The sequence below is a fragment of the Camellia sinensis genome, chromosome 3 (assembly GCF_055761805.1).
Source record: "Camellia sinensis isolate YWXY chromosome 3, ASM5576180v1, whole genome shotgun sequence".
NCBI lineage: Eukaryota > Viridiplantae > Streptophyta > Magnoliopsida > Ericales > Theaceae > Camellia > Camellia sinensis.
In genome coordinates this window covers 31,781,605-31,791,542 of record NC_138963.1, presented here as the reverse complement: position 1 = coordinate 31,791,542, position 9,938 = coordinate 31,781,605, and positions in this window count along the sequence as shown.

Here is a 9,938-nt window from a genome sequence, read left to right as displayed (position 1 = left end):
ATTTTAGAACTTGTTAAAATTTTCAAACCAAGCTTGAACAATCAATTGATTATTCGACTCGGTTTAATAAGCCTAAAATTATATAAAATATCAAATTCCTTGAACTTGACCTGATTCATCCGAAATCGACTCAAAAGTTTAACGAATCCAATTTAAATAAGTTTTAAAACTCGTTAAAATTATTAAATCAAACTTGAAGAGTTAACTGTTCAGTTCGTTCAGTTAATTTATCATCCATTATGGGGGACACTGCAGTTTCAGAAAACTAGATAATCATTCCAAAATAATAGTAAACTCTAGGCTCAGCCCGATCTAGCCCATGAAGTAAAATAGTAACTCACGTACATAAGATATAAGGTATATATCATCGATTTTTATCACTTTGTTATTACACTACCCAACAAGATATAATATGCCTCCTTTTTTAGCAATGCTACATTCATACAAAATTCTCACTCACAAATCCTCCTCCCCCTTAATAATGTGACAAGATTGACTGGAAGATTTTGAAAAAAGAAAGGAGTGTAAAAACTTGAGTCATTAATTTATCTTTTTATTATCACATCATTCAGGATTAAGGGTCACTGCTGTACTAAAGACACAGCACCCTTAATCCCATCATTCAAGGGGGATTGTGGGAGAGAAATTGTGTAGATGAAACTTTTTTTTCTTTGTATAATTACTTCCAAATATGAAACCAATCATAAGCATTTAATTAGGTGGTGACATAACAAAAATCCATTGACATAAAAACAAATTTGTTCCTTTTTTATTTAGCTGACTAGAATATAGAAGATAAAAAAGAATGAAAACTATTTAAGATTAACATGCAAGGCAAGCAACCGAAATGGCATTATTTGATATTTATATCATTTTCTATATATATATATATATATATCGACTTTTAACAATTATTTTTTAATAAAAAAATGAGAATAGTAAGTTAAAAACTCGTCAGTATTCGTAGAGCTTGAAACAAAAAATATGATACAATATAAAAGTAACTTGTGAATGATATCAATGTATTCTATTTTTATATGTATATATGTATATCTAATAGAAGTTGTGGCACATACTCTATGTGTGCAGAAACTGAAAGCAGTTGTAATCGTCATATGAAATGTGAGCTTTGCTTAGTTAATCGTATTAGGAGCGGATATTACAAGATTATCCTCATTTGATAAAGAAAAACAAATGCGATCAAATCTTTTATCACTACAAGAAAATACATTTTTGTTGATCATTTTTGGCTACCAAAACAAATTTAGTCGCCAAAAGTGTGGGAATTGGCTACCAAAATTAATTTTAGTCGGCAAAAGTCAACATTTTAGCTACTAATTTTTTTTAGTAGGGGCATGTTGATTATTGGCGACTAAAAAAAATTTAGTAGCTAAAAAAAATACAATTGGCGACTAAAAAATTTTTTAGTAGCTAAACATATCACAATTGGTGACTAAAAGAATTTTTAGTCGCCAAAGACCTACTTTTGGCTACTAAATAGTTTGGTAGCCGAATGAAAATAAAAAAATTATAAAATAACTTTGGCGACCAAAATTTTGGTCGCCAAAAACAGGGGATTCACCGACTAAATTACGTTTTAGTCGCCAAAGGACTACTTTTGGCTACTAAATAGTTTGGTAGCCGAATGAAAATAAAAAAAATTATAAAATAACTTTGGCGACCAAAATTTTGGTCGCCAAAAACAGGGGATTCACCGACTAAATTACGTTTTAGTCGCCAAAGGACTACTTTTGGCTACTAAATAGTTTGGTAGCCGAATGAAAATAAAAATATTATAAAATACCTTTGGCGACCAAAATTTTAGTCGCCAAAAACAGGGGATTCACCGACTATGTTTTACCTAGAATTGAATGGCTATTTTTTTAATTTTATTTTCATGGACACTTGGTATTAATCTTATTATTTTTTCATTTTATTTATATTATGCAGGATGTTTACATGTACTTCCGTGGCAGTGGCAAAGCAGCAGAGATGAAGCGTGAGGCTGCAAAACGGACAATGATGGCTGCACTGCCATGATTCAGAAAGATTCTTTGGTTTGATAATGCTGGGAGAAATCGAAACATTCACTATTTTTTTGCACTTGTGCCTAGTCTAGTATTTATAAGCCTTCATATAATCTTCTTAAAATATGTATTAGGACATGTTGTGGTACATTTGTCTTTTTTGGAAATTAATTTGGTTAGTCCTGTATTATGTATGAAATGAAATTATTGACGTTAGATTAGACTTGGTTCGTATGGAATTTGTATTATATATAGAATTGGACGTTTATTTTTAATGTTTTGGATGGTTGGAACTAGAATGTGTGCACGTTGTTGAATGCTTGATAATATATTTAACTTTGATGGGTTATATTGGGTTATATTGAATCCTGTGTTATGTACGTACAGGTTGTATTAAACATGGATGTAGGTTGTTTAGAATTTTTTTGGAAAAAAAAAAAAAAAAAAAAAACAGAAAATATTTGGCCACCAAATATTTTGGTAGCCAAATACATAGTTGGAATTATTTGGCTACTAATAATTTAGTAGCAAAAACATTTGGCGACTAAAACATTTGGTAGCAAAAAGTAATGAATAGTTGGTTAAAATTTTCATGTAGAACTTTTAGTGACTAAAAAATTAGTAGCCGAAATGTCACTATTGCCGACTAAGTATGGATTCGTAACCAAATGTTAACTTTCGGTGACTAATTCTTTCGTAGCAAAAAGTAACACATTCGCCGACCAAATGAATGTTAGTAGCCAAAAGTCACATTCGGCGACTAATACTTTAGTGGCAGAAACATACCTTTTCCCGACTAAACTAAGATTAGTAGCCAAATGTGTACACTTTCGGCGACCAAATAAATTTTAGTCGCCAATACTATCGCCGACAGGGTAAAGGCAACGAGCTTAGCAACAAAAAATTTTGGTCGCTAAATGGTTTCGGCGACCAAATTTTGGACTTTTGGCGATCAATATTTTGGTAGCCAAAAATGACATTTCTTGTAGTGTAAGGTTTACACAGTTAAAGTTTCAAAGCTTTTTTGATGGGTATATGTCGTTATTATAGCTGGCATATGGTAAGAAATATTGCAGTTTGCATAATTTTCTTGCATCAGAGATGACTTTGTGCTTATCATTTGTGTTAAAAATGGCTGTACTCAGTACACAACACTCTCGCTCACAGCATGGTTTGTGCTTGTCATTTTTGTTGAAATTTAAACCATTACATTAGTGGATATTTGTTTCTTTCGTAAAAATTTATGATTAGAATATCATGATCTTGCAGGTAGTGTCAGTGGCCAAGTTCGAAGGCAGCACTTTCAGGGCATGTTCAAAAGAAAGTTTGGCACAACTTAAACATTGAATTGAAGAGGTAAAACCGCGCAAAATTTCCAAAAATCAAAATCATTCGGGCTTACATTGAGTATGTTAAAATCTCATGCAAGTGTCGGGTTATGAGAGGACAAGCAGCTGTACAAAGATGCAATGCAACCATTAAATTCAAATACTACTTCAATGTCGCTAAAGATATGCTTCGACCCCATTCTTCACAGTGATTGAAGATGTGCTTTCATATGGTGCTGCATTGCATGCTTCATTGGCTGTGAGGTACCTTCTTGACTATAAGTTCATGTCTAATTCACCCAAAGGAAATTTTCAGGATGGATTGTAAGTTGATTGAAATACAGGAGAAGGCAACAATTGTATGATTAGTTCAGATGGCCAAGAATACTTGTATCTCATTATTAGGTTAAGGGGTTCGACTCCTCTCTTTGTGGAGGCTTTTCCTTTCATTTTCGAAGTTGTACATATAATTATGTCAACACATCAATTTGGTGTGAACCCTTTTTTGAACTTTTGTCACGCTTTTTTTTGTTCTCTATAAAAGATTTGATCGCATTTGTTTTTCTTTATCAAATGAGGATAATCTTGTAATATCCGCTCCTAATACGATTAACTAAGCAAAGCTCACATTTCATATGACGATTACAACTGCTTTTAGTTTCTGCACACATATAGTATGTGCCACAACTTCTATTAGATATACGTATATACATATCAAAATAGAATACATTGATATCATTCACAAGTTACTTTTATATTGTATCATATTTTTTGTTTCAAGCTCTACGAATACTGACGAGTTTTTAACTTACTATTCTCATTTTTTTTATTAAAAAATAATTGTTAAAAGTCGATATATATATATATATAGAAAATGATATAAATATCAAATAATGCCATTTCGGTTGCTTGCCTTGCATGTTAATCTTAAATAGTTTTCATTCTTTTTTATCTTCTATATTCTAGTCAGCTAAATAAAAAAAGGAACAAATTTGTTTTTATGTCAATGGATTTTTGTTATGTCACCACCTAATTAAATGCTTGTGATTGGTTTCATATTTGGAAGTAATTATACAAAGAAAAAAAAGTTTCATCTACACAATTTCTCTCCCACAATCCCCCTTGAATGATGGGATTAAGGGTGCTGTGTCTTTAGCACAGCAGTGACCCTTAATCCTGAATGATGTGATAATAAAAAGATAAATTAATGACTCAAGTTTTTACACTCCTTTCTTTTTTCAAAATCTTCCAGTCAATCTTGTCCCGTTATTAAGGGGGAGGAGGATTTGTGAGTGAGAATTTTGTATGAATGTAGCATTGCTAAAAAAGGAGGAGGCATATTATATCTTGTTGGGTAGTGTAATAACAAAGTGATAAAAATCGATGATATATACCTTATATCTTATGTACGTGAGTTACTATTTTACTTCATGGGCTAGATCGGGCTGAGCCTAGAGTTTACTATTATTTTGGAATGATTATCTAGTTTTCTGGAACTGCAGTGTCCCCCATAATGGGTGATAAATCAACTGAACGAACTGAACAGTTAACTCTTCAAGTTTGGTTTAATAATTTTAACGAGTTTTAAAACTTATTTAAACTGGATTCATTAAACTTTTGAGTCGATTTCAGACGAATCAGGTCAAGTTCAAGGAATTTGATATTTTATATAATTTTAGGCTTATTAAACCGAGTCGAATAATCAATTGATTGTTCAAGCTTGATTTGAAAATTTTAACGAGTTCTAAAATGTGTTCAAACTTGACTTGTTTATTTAACAAACTAAGTTTGAACGAATTTTTAACAAACCGAACACGAGTCGAGCTCGAGCTTTTGGTTCATTTATACCCCTACCTAATATAATTTTTTTTTGGTACTTACCTGGTTTAAAAAAAATAAAAAAATATATAAAAAACAAAATACTATTGGTTGCATACACAACAACGCGCTATTTTGAAAACAATAATACTTTTTAGTGGTTAGGATAAATATCATATATATATATATATATATATATTTGTAATATCATATTTTACAAAACTAATTATATGATAACATAGCATACCAATATTTAGGTCAATTAGATATCAAAGAGCGTCTAAAATATGTTATATTATAAAAATAAATTGTGAATATATGGTTGAGATAGTTTTCAATTGCTGATGATGGGCCTGAGCTTGGTGTGCATGTTTAGCATGGGACAAAATACGTAATTCAACGATTAGTTTTTTTATTTTTATTTTTATTTTTATTTTTATTTTTGTCAAATATTAATATATTGAAAAGTTTTGAAAAGATAAATTTAAATTGTTTTGCACTAGGAGTAAGTAGCAAATTATTTTGAACTTCAGCAGATAATTTTTGTCACTTCATAAATGGGTTAGATTGCATTTATTTAAGAGAAAATTATTGAGAAGTTCAATTTAGAGAGGGTACAAGGCATTAGGTCTTATGATTATTTTTCTTTAGTGAGAAATTCATCATTTGTAAAACATTATATCGAGACATTTTATTGTTTTAAAGAATATTTTATTTTCAATTTTACTCTTTAATTTATCTGTTAACTTTTTTTTACTATCTATTTGTTTTATTTTTTTCCCTTGTCGGCTGAAATTTTTATTCTTTTGGTGTAAATTTCGTATCTGTTAAAATTCTGTTTCTGTGAAATTTCTATCTATAATTTCTATCTGTTGAAATTTTTGCCTTGGTAATTTTTATTTGTCCAATTTATCTGTCAAAAGGGTAAACACAAAATTGATCATGTGTTTTTCAGATCACATTTTTCATTTTTCAGACTCTCCCATTTTTCAGATCACATCTCCACTATCCAACAAAAGAAGGAAAGCCCAAAGCAAAACTAGAAGAGAGAGAGAGAGAGAGAGAGAGAGAGAGAGAGAGAGAGAGAGAGAGAGAGAGACAGAGATATGGGCCTTTCTCAATAACCAATCTGATCTTCTTTAATCGGATCCATAAACAACCCAAACATAGAATCAACCTATCCAAACTCTGAATAAGAAAGAGCAAAATACGGACATGGGTGATGAATTGAAGGGGCATAGTTTATTCATATCATGTCCATGGTAGGCTACACCATTAAAGACCAGAGTTGCTGTGTGCATCCTCAAAAATGAGCATATTTTATTCACTCTATTACAATTGGATTAGGTGAAAATTTAACAATTTATTTAAAGGAAGTATAACATAAATGTGGGTTCACCTTCTGTTTCAAAAATCCTTTTTCTTCTTCTCCTTTTTTGTTTTTTGGTTTCATATAACTCACATCCTTGTATCATGTTTTGTATCTCAAAATTTTTATATAATCCAATAGCTGCGAGTAAATTAAAATATAATAATAAAGAATTTTAAATAAAGAATTCTTAATTTTAAATATTGTAACTGGCGTATAGCCAAGATATTCATAATAATTGTCATAAATGCAATCTAATATTTTTTGAATGAAGAGAAGAACATAGAAATGATTTAGAAGAAAATTAAAAAAATGAATAAATCACTAAAATATCCGATTATATTACTACAAATATTTATGATCCGGGTCAATTGTAAAATATTATTACAAAATTAAGAGATTTATAAGAAAATAGTCCAAGAGAAATTTACCAAGAAAAAGTCTCATCCCCGAAAAGTATGTACCGAAAAATCTCATAATTTTTTTTATAGACTATTAAGTCCACTGAATTTGAAAATGTACACAGTGAACTCCTTTCACTATATTTCCTGAATATTCCAAATATATGTTTCATTTGCGTACTATTGTCTTATTAAATTTTCGAAAATGTCTCGTAGCTCGAAAGGGTCGAGCTCGAAACGGCTCGAAAATGGAAGAAGAGGGGAGAAAGAGAGGGAGGAGGAGGAGAGAGGGAGAAAGAGAGAGGAGAGGGCTCGTCGCCGTGGGTCGTCGCCGATCGTCGCAGCAAACCGTCGCCTCGCCCAGCCCCGGTCATCTGTCCAACCCCGCCGACGTCGCAGCACCACCGTCATCTGCCCAGCCTCCCCTCCTCCTCCAACCGGTTTTTATGGCCCCCTCCCCTCCCCTCCTCCTCCTCCTCCCCTCCTTCCTCCTCCTCCCTTCTCTTCTTCTCCCTTCTTCTTCTTCTTCTTCGTTCTGTAAAAAAACCAGGGAAGAAAGACAGAAAAAAAAAAAAAAAAAAAAATTCGACACCAAAACGACGTCGTTTTGGTGTCGAGCCGCGGTTTCGAGCTACGTAGCATGGTTGTTAAATTTTTGTCAATTATGACATTCGTAAAATGTAACAATGGGATATCATTATAATGTGTGTACTATTGTGCTATTAAACTTTTGTGAAATGTGTCATTCTTCTTAAAAGGTGACAATGGGACATTTGTATATTATTATCTTATTAGACTTTTGTCAAATGTGTGACTCTTAAAATGTAACAATGTGACATCATTCTAAAGTGTATAGTATTGTCTTGTTATTGTTACATTTCTAAATGTAGATATGCTTTATTTGGGACATTTTAATATAATAAGATAAGACTTATGAATTTATAAGAGTATTTATAAAACTAAATAATTCATAAATCATGGATATATAATTTATTTATAAATGCCTATCAATCCAATTACACATTTATCTACCAATCTGACTTTCAGTCCACTGTAGCCTATGGGAACTTTCTTTTTTTAATTTTCTTTCTTTCTTTTTTTTTTTTTTAGTACCAACCCTTAAACCTTTGACCTGAGGCTTAATTCCAAGAAGCTCAAAGAGGGCTAGTCCTATGGGACTGATTTTACGATTTGAATAATTTATTAGTTTAGATCCTTGTGTATATCATAAACATAGAAGGAAAAAAAAGTGGAGTATTAATCGTGGCTACATAATTTAATCAGATATATCTTACAAAATAAAATGATAATCTAAATTTGAAATAAATTATTTTCTTTTACAAATTAAATTTAATAAAATTATATAATTACAATTTTTATATACTCTTTTTTTTTTTTTGGGTGCTCCAGAAAGGAAATATATTATATACATAGGGTCCGGTTTCTTTTAGAGGTAGAATAAAAGAGATTAATAATGAGAAGATTGATAGTGAGGGTTTAGTAAAATTGTGTTTGTTTTGGTGATAGTCGTTAGTACAGGGATTGTTAGATTAAATAAATATAAAATAATAAAACAAATTAAATTATGATTTTTACTTAACAAAAAATATAAAAACATAAAGCATTAATGTTAAAAAAAATACCCAACATACATATAAAAAAAAAAAAAATTACAGTTGTCCGGTTGACTGACCAGAAGTCTGGGTAGACGACCGGTAACATCTTAAGTCCAATGGATTATTTTTTAGTATTACCTCCTCATCGAGACTAACAATACTCTAACCAAGGCCTATCGCAGTCCAAAGGGTATTATGAACCCGAAACTCCAAAACTAAAATAAATATGAAGCATTTTTACTATCCGTCATTCACAATTCGGAGTGAACTGTGACAAAGAAAAACAAACCGGCCATAGATCTCAAAGGAGTGTGTGGTTCACATGCTAGATGTGTGACCTAAAATGGGGTCCACAAACTCAGTAGCAATGGAATTAACCTCTCCCAAAATGCATGGTAGCTACTCTAGAAATTTTTACACATAATGGTCTCTTTATAAAGTTGAGTTTTATAAATTTTAAAAATAAAAATCTGTTAAACTAATCAATATTTATTTTGTTTAGTTTTGAAATTTTAAAAATAATTTTTTTGATTTTGTTGTCTTTTATTGATTTTTTTATATTTTAATATTTTTTTAAAATGCACCTAAAAAATAAAAATATTTGTGAAAAATATATTGAATTTTTATATTTTTTTATATTCAGTAAAAATTTAAAAAATGACAAATATTATACTTTGTAAATGTATCTAAATTAAGTGAATCTAAAAAGTTAAAAAAAAAAAAAAAAAACACCAGTTATAATATTTAAAATATTCACCAAAGTCAAGCAACACAAAAAACAAAAGATTCAAAAATTATTTTTCAAAACTATTTCAAACAGATTAAAAATTTAATATCACGGTGATATAAGGTTACCATTGACACCTGCTATTACTCACCAACAATTAATTTACATGTGAAGGATTGAACCATACTCTCATAATATAACTACTTTCTTATATATATATACTAACGTATGCCCGTACCTAAAGGCACGGTGTAAATAATTTTAACATTAAAATGTAGTTATAATTTATACGTATTATGTTAAGATTTATAAAGTTTGTTTCATTTTTTGTTAAAGATACTGAAAAAATATATTGAAATATTTTTCTTCTTAAAGAACTTATTGTTGGAAATGGTTATAAATTATGGGTAAAATCAGAATTTTTTCTAAGTTCGGTGTATTTTTTAGGTGGGTCCCATGCGTCGATTTTCACGGGTCAAAGTGGTAACGCGTTCTATGCCGCGTTGTGATTCACGTGGTATATTTGGTTGCTCAAAACCATTACCGAGTGAATGGGAAATTGAAGCCAAAGTGTGCTCCGTAGAAATTGAGTTTTGGTGGAAATTCCTTAAGGTTGTAAATTGGCTTGTCCCACATTGATTTGGTGGGAAGT